Below are 9730 nucleotides of genomic sequence, written 5' to 3' on the forward strand. Positions count from 1 at the left end.
TGTTCCTCCTCCTGGTTTTCTTTTTGTTTCAATTGCAGCAGATTTTCTTTTTAATTAAAAAAATCAGCTTCTTCAGAACAAAATGTCACAGAGACAATATAACTTGTTTTATTTAAAGAATGAACAATATGACAGATGTACAGTAAGGTAAATCATTGTGTCTGTTTCTGCTACATGTAATTAAACATGTGATTTTGCTCAAATGTTACTCCTACACTTCTTAAGTTGCTTGATAAATGTGTCTTGATCTTAAGAAATTTTTTACTTCTATGTTGTCTTGAGCATTCAAGACAGAAGAAGGCAGTCGGGCAGATCTGTATGCTGTCAGGGACAGTGGGGCTCTCAGTGCTAAACATAAGTCATGAATCATTTGACATGGACCAATTAGGAATGGTCAGTACATAATGCACATATTTTCACCCATTCATCTGCTATACAAAGGATAGATGCGATGAAAGAGGGGCCTGTTGACGACGCCACAGTACAAATCTTATCCAAACGTTCCACAGAGCAAGACTGTAGATCCCACAACATTTTAAGTGGCCTGCATATGAATAGCTGAGGGAGTGTCTCTGCATGCCTGAACAAAGCCCTGTAATATGAAAGTGCAGATCAGGTCAGCAAATTGTAGCCTCAGGCAGAAGTTAATAAATAACCTTAGAGTTATTCTGGACCCACATGGACTATGTTGTAAGGCACGAGGGAATTCAGGGTCATGGTAAAAGGCTAGGGAACAATAATACTAACTATATTTGTGATTGTTAAGTAGTGTGTCTGAGTGTGTGATGACTGTTTTGTATGACGGACTAGTCTTGCTGTGATCCTGTGTTTGTAATTTATTGCCAGGTCTCTTGCAAAAGAGATTTGATTTCAGTGAAACAAATAAACAAACCAATTAAAAGCAAGACTGCAACAATGCTGTCTTAATTGTCAATGACGCGAGAAATGTGTTCAGTGGGCTTGAATACTTTTGATTTTTCATTCAGCACCAAAAGCATTCAGCTTCAGTTTTTAACTAATCTAGTGAAATATCTCGACATCCACTGGAATGATTCTCACAAAATTTGGTTCAGATGTACAACGTGCTTCCTAATGACTTGTCGTCTTCTCTGTCATCATCATCAAACCTACAAACACGAACACATCTTGTCCTGCAGCTTGTTGAACGAGCCACCAAACAAACATTAATTAGGGAAAAGTGCACCGCTGACGTCAGTTTGCAGCTAGATGCTAATTAGCTGCTCAGCAGCAGCACATTTAACAGCATGTAAACATACCTGCAGATGTCACTTCGGACCCGTTACATGCTGGTTTGGTCATTGCTCTTTTAATCCGTGATAGCGAAATGCTGCCTGTCCATGACTTACAGCAGTTTGTTTACTTACTACTCCATAGGATCACACATTAACTATGGTCTGTTACACCACTAATCTTCACCAAACTGAATATCTTTGGATTGTTGACTGTTGGTCGGGACAAAAGAAGACATTTGAGTACGTCTCTTTGGGCTTTGAAAAACAATGATCGACATTTTTCACCTTTAGAACAAATGACTAATCGATTAATCCAGAAAAATAATTGACAGATTAATCAATAATGAAAATAAATGTTAGTTGCAGCCTTAGTTTACACAGAAATATCCTGACAACTGTTGGATGGATTTGGGAATTGTGGGAAATGAATGTTTTTCAAAGAATTCAAAATGAATTGTAGTAACATCGTCATGTTACTATTAGATACATCTAGATGCTGAACACTCTCAGGCACTTTTTTATGACTGTAGCTTTCCGCCAGGAAAAGATGTTGTCAGGGGGTGTCAAATTCTCCTCCAATGTTTCACTCAGCAAAACGTCCTCCAGTTGGCAGGTGGACAGTGATGGCCTGTCACTGTTCATCTTCTCCTGGCTTCCAGCTTTATTTCTCCTGCCTGTTGCAGAGCCAACAGGAGTCTCTTCCCGCTCCCTCCCCCAGCCTGCGAGCAGCTTTCTTCCTCTCCCAGAGCTGTGAGCGTCTTTAACTTAGACTTCACTTGGGAACCCCTGCAGCCAACCTAAACTGGAAATAGCCAGGCTTGCAACCCATTGGCCCTTCATTGTTGGACCAGGTCCTTGTGGCTTTCCTCTCCGAGGCCTCTTTGCATCTGTCTTCCCATGGAACTGTCAGTTCAATCAGGATAATCCTCTTGGCCTCCTCAGATCATATGACCATATCAGGCCTCAGCGGTGTTTGGACGACCTGGGGAAAGTGTTGTTTTTTTCCCAGGTCTACCCTCTTCTCCCACGATTGTGCTGCCTGCAGGCACAATGCCTGCCTCTCTGATGAACTGGATGGATGGGACTGGTCTCATGTGGGTTTGACACTTTTTCCGTCTCTCCTGCTTCAAGGTGTCAGCCAGTGCTCTGAGGACCTTGTCATGATGCCATCTGTATCTCCCCTGGCTAAATGCAGTCTTGCACCCCCCCAGTATGTACGTCAACGTGGCTCTCCCTCCACATAACCTGCACAGTGGGTCCTCCCTCATTCTCCATCTGGGCAGGAAAGAGATGCAAAAGGGCTCTAGTCTCCAAAGTTCAAGCCACATGATCTCCCACTTTCAAAGTTCCAAAGTCCTTGACCTTCGCCTTTCCCTCTGCCTTGGGTCTGCTTTCTCCCATTGCTGGAAGTGGGTTTTTCAGAGTCTAGTCTAGTCTAGTCTAGTCTCCCCGCGCATGGGTTCTTGATAATGTCCTTCAACTTCAGCTTGCTTTCTGCCTGTGACACCGATGTGTCAGCTGCCATCTAGCAAAACAACAGTTTAACAATCTGAACAGCATCGAATACAGTGGTACGGGGCAGAGCCACAGCTGCTGGACCCTGAGAAGAAGCCACACATCCAGGATCCAGACTTTCTACAAGGACACATGGTCTGTTGGCTTACAAGAAGACCCCCAGGAGCTGACACTGTCTGGTGCAGTGTTGGATCAGACTGGAAGCCAAAGTGAGAGACAAAATATGTCCAGTATGTGTCCCATGTCCAGTAGGAAGATGACCTGATCTCTACATACAGTAACCTGGGTGTGGTTATTGTATGTAGAGGAAACTAAAATCATAGTCTCAGCTGAAAACCCACAGATCCCCCTGGATAGATCAGTATGGGAAGTGACAAACTCTTGCTTTTTTCATTGTGTCCCCCTCTGCTACAGTGCAGCATAGTTGTTCTCTTTCTCCAGATATGAAAGCAGCTGTTACAGTTCAAACAACACATGAACAGGGCAGTGCGGAGTTGCAGCCACACTGCTCCTAATCTGCACTGTCAGCACAGTAGAGCTCCATGAGAGGGATTACTGGAAAAAATCCCACCACTGTTCATGTCTTGGCACAGTTAAGATCCAGCAGTCAACACCCTCTGGACGGTCCTGAATGCTGTCAGTGACTTGCTCGGTGATAAACGGTCTCATCCCGATTGGATGAGCAAACATGCAAATTTAAAGTCTGAGGATGTTCACAGATATGTATGTGCTGAGCCTGTAGACATGGAGCCTCTTTGATGGGTAAGCCTGTGTGATTTAGAGATGCTTTGAGATGTCACTGTGTCTCATGGTCTGTCCTGGTGGTCAAGCCTGGCTGATGCCTGAGGGTCAGCTCACTTGGGTCCAGCAGGTTTTGTAAGCTGATAAGCTCGATTTAATGCTGCAGTGATGTCATACTGGAGTTACCGTATTGACCAGTTTTTCAGGGAAAATCCTCATGTCAACACCCTAGTCATATCTATTACTGAGAATTTCCCTGAAGGTTCTGCTATTTCCAACTTGGTGTTTAGCAATACAGAAGTGCCTTAATTAAAACCAGACAAACATGGAGCCTCATGTCAACCACAATCTGTTATTCAAGGTATTTAAATTTAAATTCAAGTCAATTAAAAAATTCCAGAAGCTGATGGGACTCAGTTCACGGTTGGTAAAGGCTAAAATAATGCGGTTTTCAGATTCAGGCTACAAAATCATCTATATATAAGATTTTGTATTACAGCAGAGCAGATGGGTACTCCAACATTTACAAATATTTGGTTTACGCTGCAGTTTCTTGGAGCTTTAAGCAGCAGTGCTCCTACTGTCATTCTGAGCCACTGTGAGTCTCCTCATGCTGCATTTTCAGTAGAAACGCCACAGTTGGGCAGAACAGAGGGGGGTACAAAAGGCTTTAATAAGAAAGGTCTTCACAAGGTCTTCTTCGAGACAACATGCTTGTGCATAAAACTTTCAACTCTGTCTGTAAATGTCCTCATCATCTAATAGATTATTGGTCATGTAATGGCCTAAATTAAGTTTGGATGAAGATCCATGCTGAGTATATTTAACCCTCACACAACCAACTCTGCAGTCATACAACCCTCTTGGCTTGTCTGCTACTACTGCTACTACTACTACTACTACCACTACTACTACTACTACTACTACTACTACTAATAATAATGATAATAATGATAATAATGAGAAAACTTTATTTATATGTACAGCACATTTCATACAAAACATATTTTTTTTATAATTTGTACCAAATTGCACCATCTTCCCTGTAAAATGACCTAAAAATTAACTGTTAAATACCTGCAAATTATTCTGAAAATTTCCAGGAAATTAGTATAAAGTTACAGGACAGGAAATAAAGCATTACCAAGTTAAAAACACCTCAATAAATAAGGACCTGCTTACTTTCAAAACTAAGAATTTAATGTGTTTAATGTGTGTATTTTGTTTTGTGAAAATATCCAACCTCAGCTTAACAATGACTTCAGGAAAGCTTGTCTATTGCTTTGACCTTGGACCAGAGCAGCCTGCATTGCAGAGGGAAGAGACAGGGCTATACGATATACAGCTGTTAATGTTGAAATGGGAAACTGCATGTGCCTCAATAAAACTCAGTACTGGTTGTTAAGCCTGTTTAGTTTGCATAATTCCTTGATAACACAGAGAACAAGGACAGCCAACAGAGAAGTAGTAAAAGTTATTATGCAACTTTAACTCAAAGGTTATGAACTGTTGATGGGAAGTGGTGCCCAAACTGGTGTCTGGGGAGTTCATTTAAAAAAGTCATCATTTTATTTTATTGATTTTTAAAATCTGAAGATAGATTCATGTTGTCACACTTCAACAAGTAGCCATCACACCCTCTAACAATAATACGGTCACTCTTTTGCTCGACCGTGCTGCTGTTGCTGCTGCTCATATCTCCACCTCATCATCTACATGTAGGCTTTAAATCTAAATTCACCAAGAGAAGTTTAATGTTGTCACTCCTCAGTCTCTTCTGCACTGTATTGATGTATGGTTACTGGGAGAGATGAGGTCACAGCTTAGATGCCAAATATCACTTCACACTTGATTCACTTCCAGCTCATTCCATGTGAGTTTGCTAACTGAACTGGAAGTCAAAGTGAGAGCATGTGTGATTGTTTAACTCAAATTTTTCACGCCCCACCCTGATATTAACATTCATCACATCAGGATTTGGCTTTCACAGGATCAAATTTTAAAATCTTACTAAAAATCTACAGTTCAGATATTTTGTGAGGTCCTGCATATGCAAAAGTTTGAGAACACTTGCTTGATACAGACAGTCAAGTTTCACATCTGCACATTTTTTTGCATTAGCAGGTAATAACACCATCTTACCAGTTGGGGGTGTAAGTGTTCCACTATTGTTTGTTGCTTCCAAATGCATGAAAGCAACTGAAGCAGAAATTCACATGACTTCACTGCACACATCTGATCTCTGCAGCTGTTAAATTTAGCAGAAGGGTTAAGGTTCTCTGAAGAGACAAAATGCATCTAACTGTAAAAATGTTGAAAATAAATCCCCAAAGACAGACATCATACCGCATAAATAGACAAGAATAGCACTCATAAACTGTTAGTACATCACAATTGAATTAATCACAATATATACAAAAATAGTAAAGAATATACTGTAGAATAAAAAGACGTTTTGGTTCATGATATCTGGACTGTGTCTCAATTCCACACTACATACCATTAGTATACAATATGTACCATATATTAATTGTTAATATACTCTTTTTGCAATCTACAAAAAAACAATATACAATATAAAAGACTTGTGCTGACAAACGTCAATCAAACTGCATCATGGGATGACCAATTATGCAATTAAACTTCATAAAAATAGAGTGAACTGTTCTTTCAAAGCCCTGCACAACCATACAGTTGTTTTAAATATTTGGCTGATTAGATCTCTGCTCAGGTTGATGATGGTCAGAGCTCGTCTGGGAATTACAGCACGTGAGGTCACCAGACCCCAGCAGCAGACATTTTATTGGTCATAGTAGGAAATGCACAAATGTTACAATGTCTCTATGCCATGACAGTGAGCCACAATGCACAATAAAGTGCCCTGAAACCTGCACACATATATGGGATGCAGCCATGATTCATGTTATTAATTACACCTGTGATTTTCCTGGTATGAGGTATTAAATTGTCTGCTGTGAGAAAGGTCTATAAGGATGATAAAGCTGTCGTTTGTCCCGCCCTAACAGGCGCAACAAAGCCAACAGGAGAATCCAGGAGATGTCAGTAGAGTACAGTCTGTACACCAAGGGTTGGCAATTAGGTTCAAACATGGGCCAACTGTTTTGTTCCAGAGATCCATTTGAGAACAAAGCTGTCTTGTAAATTGTTTGTTTTAGGATTGTATCTGAGGGCAGATGTCATTTTCCCACAGTAAGTTTATAATAGGGAAAACTTCAGATTTTGCAAGGGTGACACACAGTCCTGAGAAGGGGTCTAATCAACAAAAATACCTGTGTGGCTGTACCATGGCTGTGCAGGCTGTTTAATACTTCGTTTTGTGTTGTTTTGTTTTCTGATGTGTTTCTGGGGTTTTTTTTCCAATTATCATCCACAATTTGTATGCAGCTCCTCCGTTTTGTTTGTGCATTGTGAGACAACAGAAGACATCTTGACATGTCACAGTAGGAAAAGCACAGGTATAAACTATGAATTTAATTACTGGAACACTTGAACCAAACAGAGACATCGTTAATGTAATCAGGATCACCTGAGCTTTTCCTGACAAGTCAAAATGTCCGCTGTGAAAAAGGCCTACAGTGTAAACATCAACAACACACTTAAAAACCTGACAGATCTATAATGAATACTTACTTTTTGAGTATACTTCGACACATTTTCAGTGTGAACTGTTGGTTTTATGTATCATGTAATTAGCTGTGGTCACTACCTTGTGCCTTATATGCTGTTGATTCAGTACTGAACCTGGGCAGGGCTAAACCAGTGTGCACATGACCAATCATGACCACAAGGGGTCGCTAGTGTCCAACCTATTCCACTTCCAACTCTCTCAAGCCTCAGTGAACACCCTGTTCTTCAAAAAGCTTGCTCCATTATACGTGCACTCATTCACAATCTACTTGGACCACTTGGACACAAAGCCACGTGTGTGTGTATGTGTTTGGCTGCATTGTGTGTATGTGTGTATTTGTGTTTGCGTGTGTCAAGGGATTCAGTGGCTGCGTCAGCCACATTGTAGCTTGGCGATGAAGCTCAAAGTTATGGACCAATATTAATAAATGGTAGCCCTGGCAACAGTGTTCAGTGTGTGAGTCAGAGCTCAGGCAGAGGGGAAGGCAGGGCACCATGGCCGAACATGGATGCTCTCTGAAAAACCACCTTAGAGCTTGGCTGTCAACCAGAGTCACATCTGTGCTGAACACGAGTTTGAGGACGGCTTGAATTACAATCGCATCAGCATGAAATAATCGCATCAGTGGGCATTTACAGTACAGAAGAAACATTTTCGGGTTTTGGCACTGAAGGATCCAGAGATTGTTTACTTTGGGTCCTCAAAGTCAACACGTATCAAACACACAGCACTGTAAACCAAAGCAATTACATTTAATGACTTGTGCAGCAATGTTCGAATGGTTTGAATGATATGAAGCATTCGAGTACAGTAAACAGTCGAGGAATTACAACTTGGGTGTTCCCCTGGGATATACTGTGGTTGTGGTGCACATTCCCCTGTATCTCTGAGGAGTGGATGGCATTTTAAAGTGACCATAATGGTTACTGTTGATTTTTAGGGTTATCAACTGAGTGTAAATCAGTAAGACTGCTACAGACAGTGGACGCCAGCCTCTAGTACCCTTCACAGTCCCTCTAATACGGTCTACAGAGGGACAATACAGTAGATAGCACAGAGAGAGAGAGAGATAACAAAGAAACTGGGAGACGAATTGAGAAAGAGAAAGGCCATAAATATGCACAAGGAGAAAAAAGAGTTAATTAGTAGCAGTCCTGTCCTCTTACGCAGTCGTGTCACAGCTTTTGTGAACTCAGTCACGTACACACAGTGCAGTCTCTTTTCACAACCGTCAGTCTCTGTATAAAGTAACTGGCCGTGTTGGGGTCACTCACTTCCAATCTTCGAGCTGCCTTTGTTTGCTGTGCTGCTGCAGAGGCCCCGGGGAAGCTGATTACAAATCTGGCCACTTCCCACAGATTACAGCTATATAACAGTTAAATATTTTGACTTGCTTGATGCAGATTTATAATGTTCATATTTGCACAAAAATGCAGGGAAAAACAAAGTGACATATTTTATTCTTTAGACTTTTTCTTTATCCCCTGATGGCCATTCAAGGAGGTATATGGACATAGTTACACATGTAAACAGGACAAAAACAAGACAGAAACAGAAATACAGTAAATGGACAGCAACACTTGTTGCCCAGAAATGGTCAAATATAATCCTAAATTATAAATAAATGAGAAAACAAGCACACTGCTAAATATGCAATAGTTACTTTAAAGTATTTTAACAAATTTAGCAAGAGTGGTTAACTCTTTGCAGGTTTGAACTCATTGTTTTTATCCGCTTGTCACATGCAGCATATATGATAAGGCAAACTTGTCAACAAATAGTTATCTATTAAAACATGAAGCAGATACAGAGAACTATCAGCATTTATTTGGAGTCGTATTTCTGGTCACCTGGTGAATGCAAGTCCAATATTTACTCTTCTTTTAGCTCTGTCAACTCCTGAGGAAAACATCAGTCTTTTAGCCATTAAATGCTCCATTATGTTCACCAGCTAGTTGCTCAATGTGTCTGTTTGCTGTTTGGAGCTGAGCAGGTAATGTACAGTGAATTAATCAAAGCTTTTTCAATGAAAACAGTGGTCTTTTGTGGCTGGAAACATGATTGATGAGAGCAGTGAGAGTAAACCAAAACAGTAAAGCTCTGGGCCAGAAAACCAAAACAATAAGCGGAAAGACGCTAGAAAGCTCTGTAGAGCTAAGTTGGGTGATAATTCTCTGTGGGTTCATCACTACAAGTAACACCTTTCACATAGAAGTAGTCATGTGATGCATTATTATATAAAAATATTGATTATAGATGCTTTAATTAAATAGTTTCCCTCATCTTCAAAGCTAAAACAAACTAATAAATGATACTTGTAGCCTCAAACATCCTCAAACATTAAAGCACATGGTCCTAGAATGTAGTCAAGTAAATATCTCTCCTTTGAACTTTGTAGATTATATATATCACACATAAATTTAGACTAATTCTCTCTGTACACAGAGCAACGCAAACAACCTATGAGATCCTGAAGATCTAGATCCTTGAGTCTAAAGTTTATTTGACATCTAAAGGTCACACACACAGTCGTGCCATAAATGTGATACCCCAGTTTCATCAAGAATAGTTT

At 40.5% G+C, this 9730-nt stretch overlaps 1 long non-coding RNA gene across 1 annotated transcript; it reads right to left on the reverse strand.

Annotated features, from left to right (window-relative positions):
- LOC122990748 lies at positions 1 to 7247 on the reverse strand. Its single transcript, XR_006405470.1, has 3 exons — positions 7161 to 7247; positions 5652 to 5757; positions 1 to 592 (listed from the first exon to the last, which is right to left on the reverse strand). It is a non-coding gene; the product is annotated as an uncharacterized LOC122990748 (long non-coding RNA).
- Between the last annotated feature and the right edge of the window lie 2483 nt (positions 7248 to 9730).

This window comes from Thunnus albacares, chromosome 10 (genome assembly GCF_914725855.1).
Source record: "Thunnus albacares chromosome 10, fThuAlb1.1, whole genome shotgun sequence".
In the NCBI taxonomy this organism is placed as follows: Eukaryota; Metazoa; Chordata; class Actinopteri; order Scombriformes; family Scombridae; genus Thunnus; species Thunnus albacares.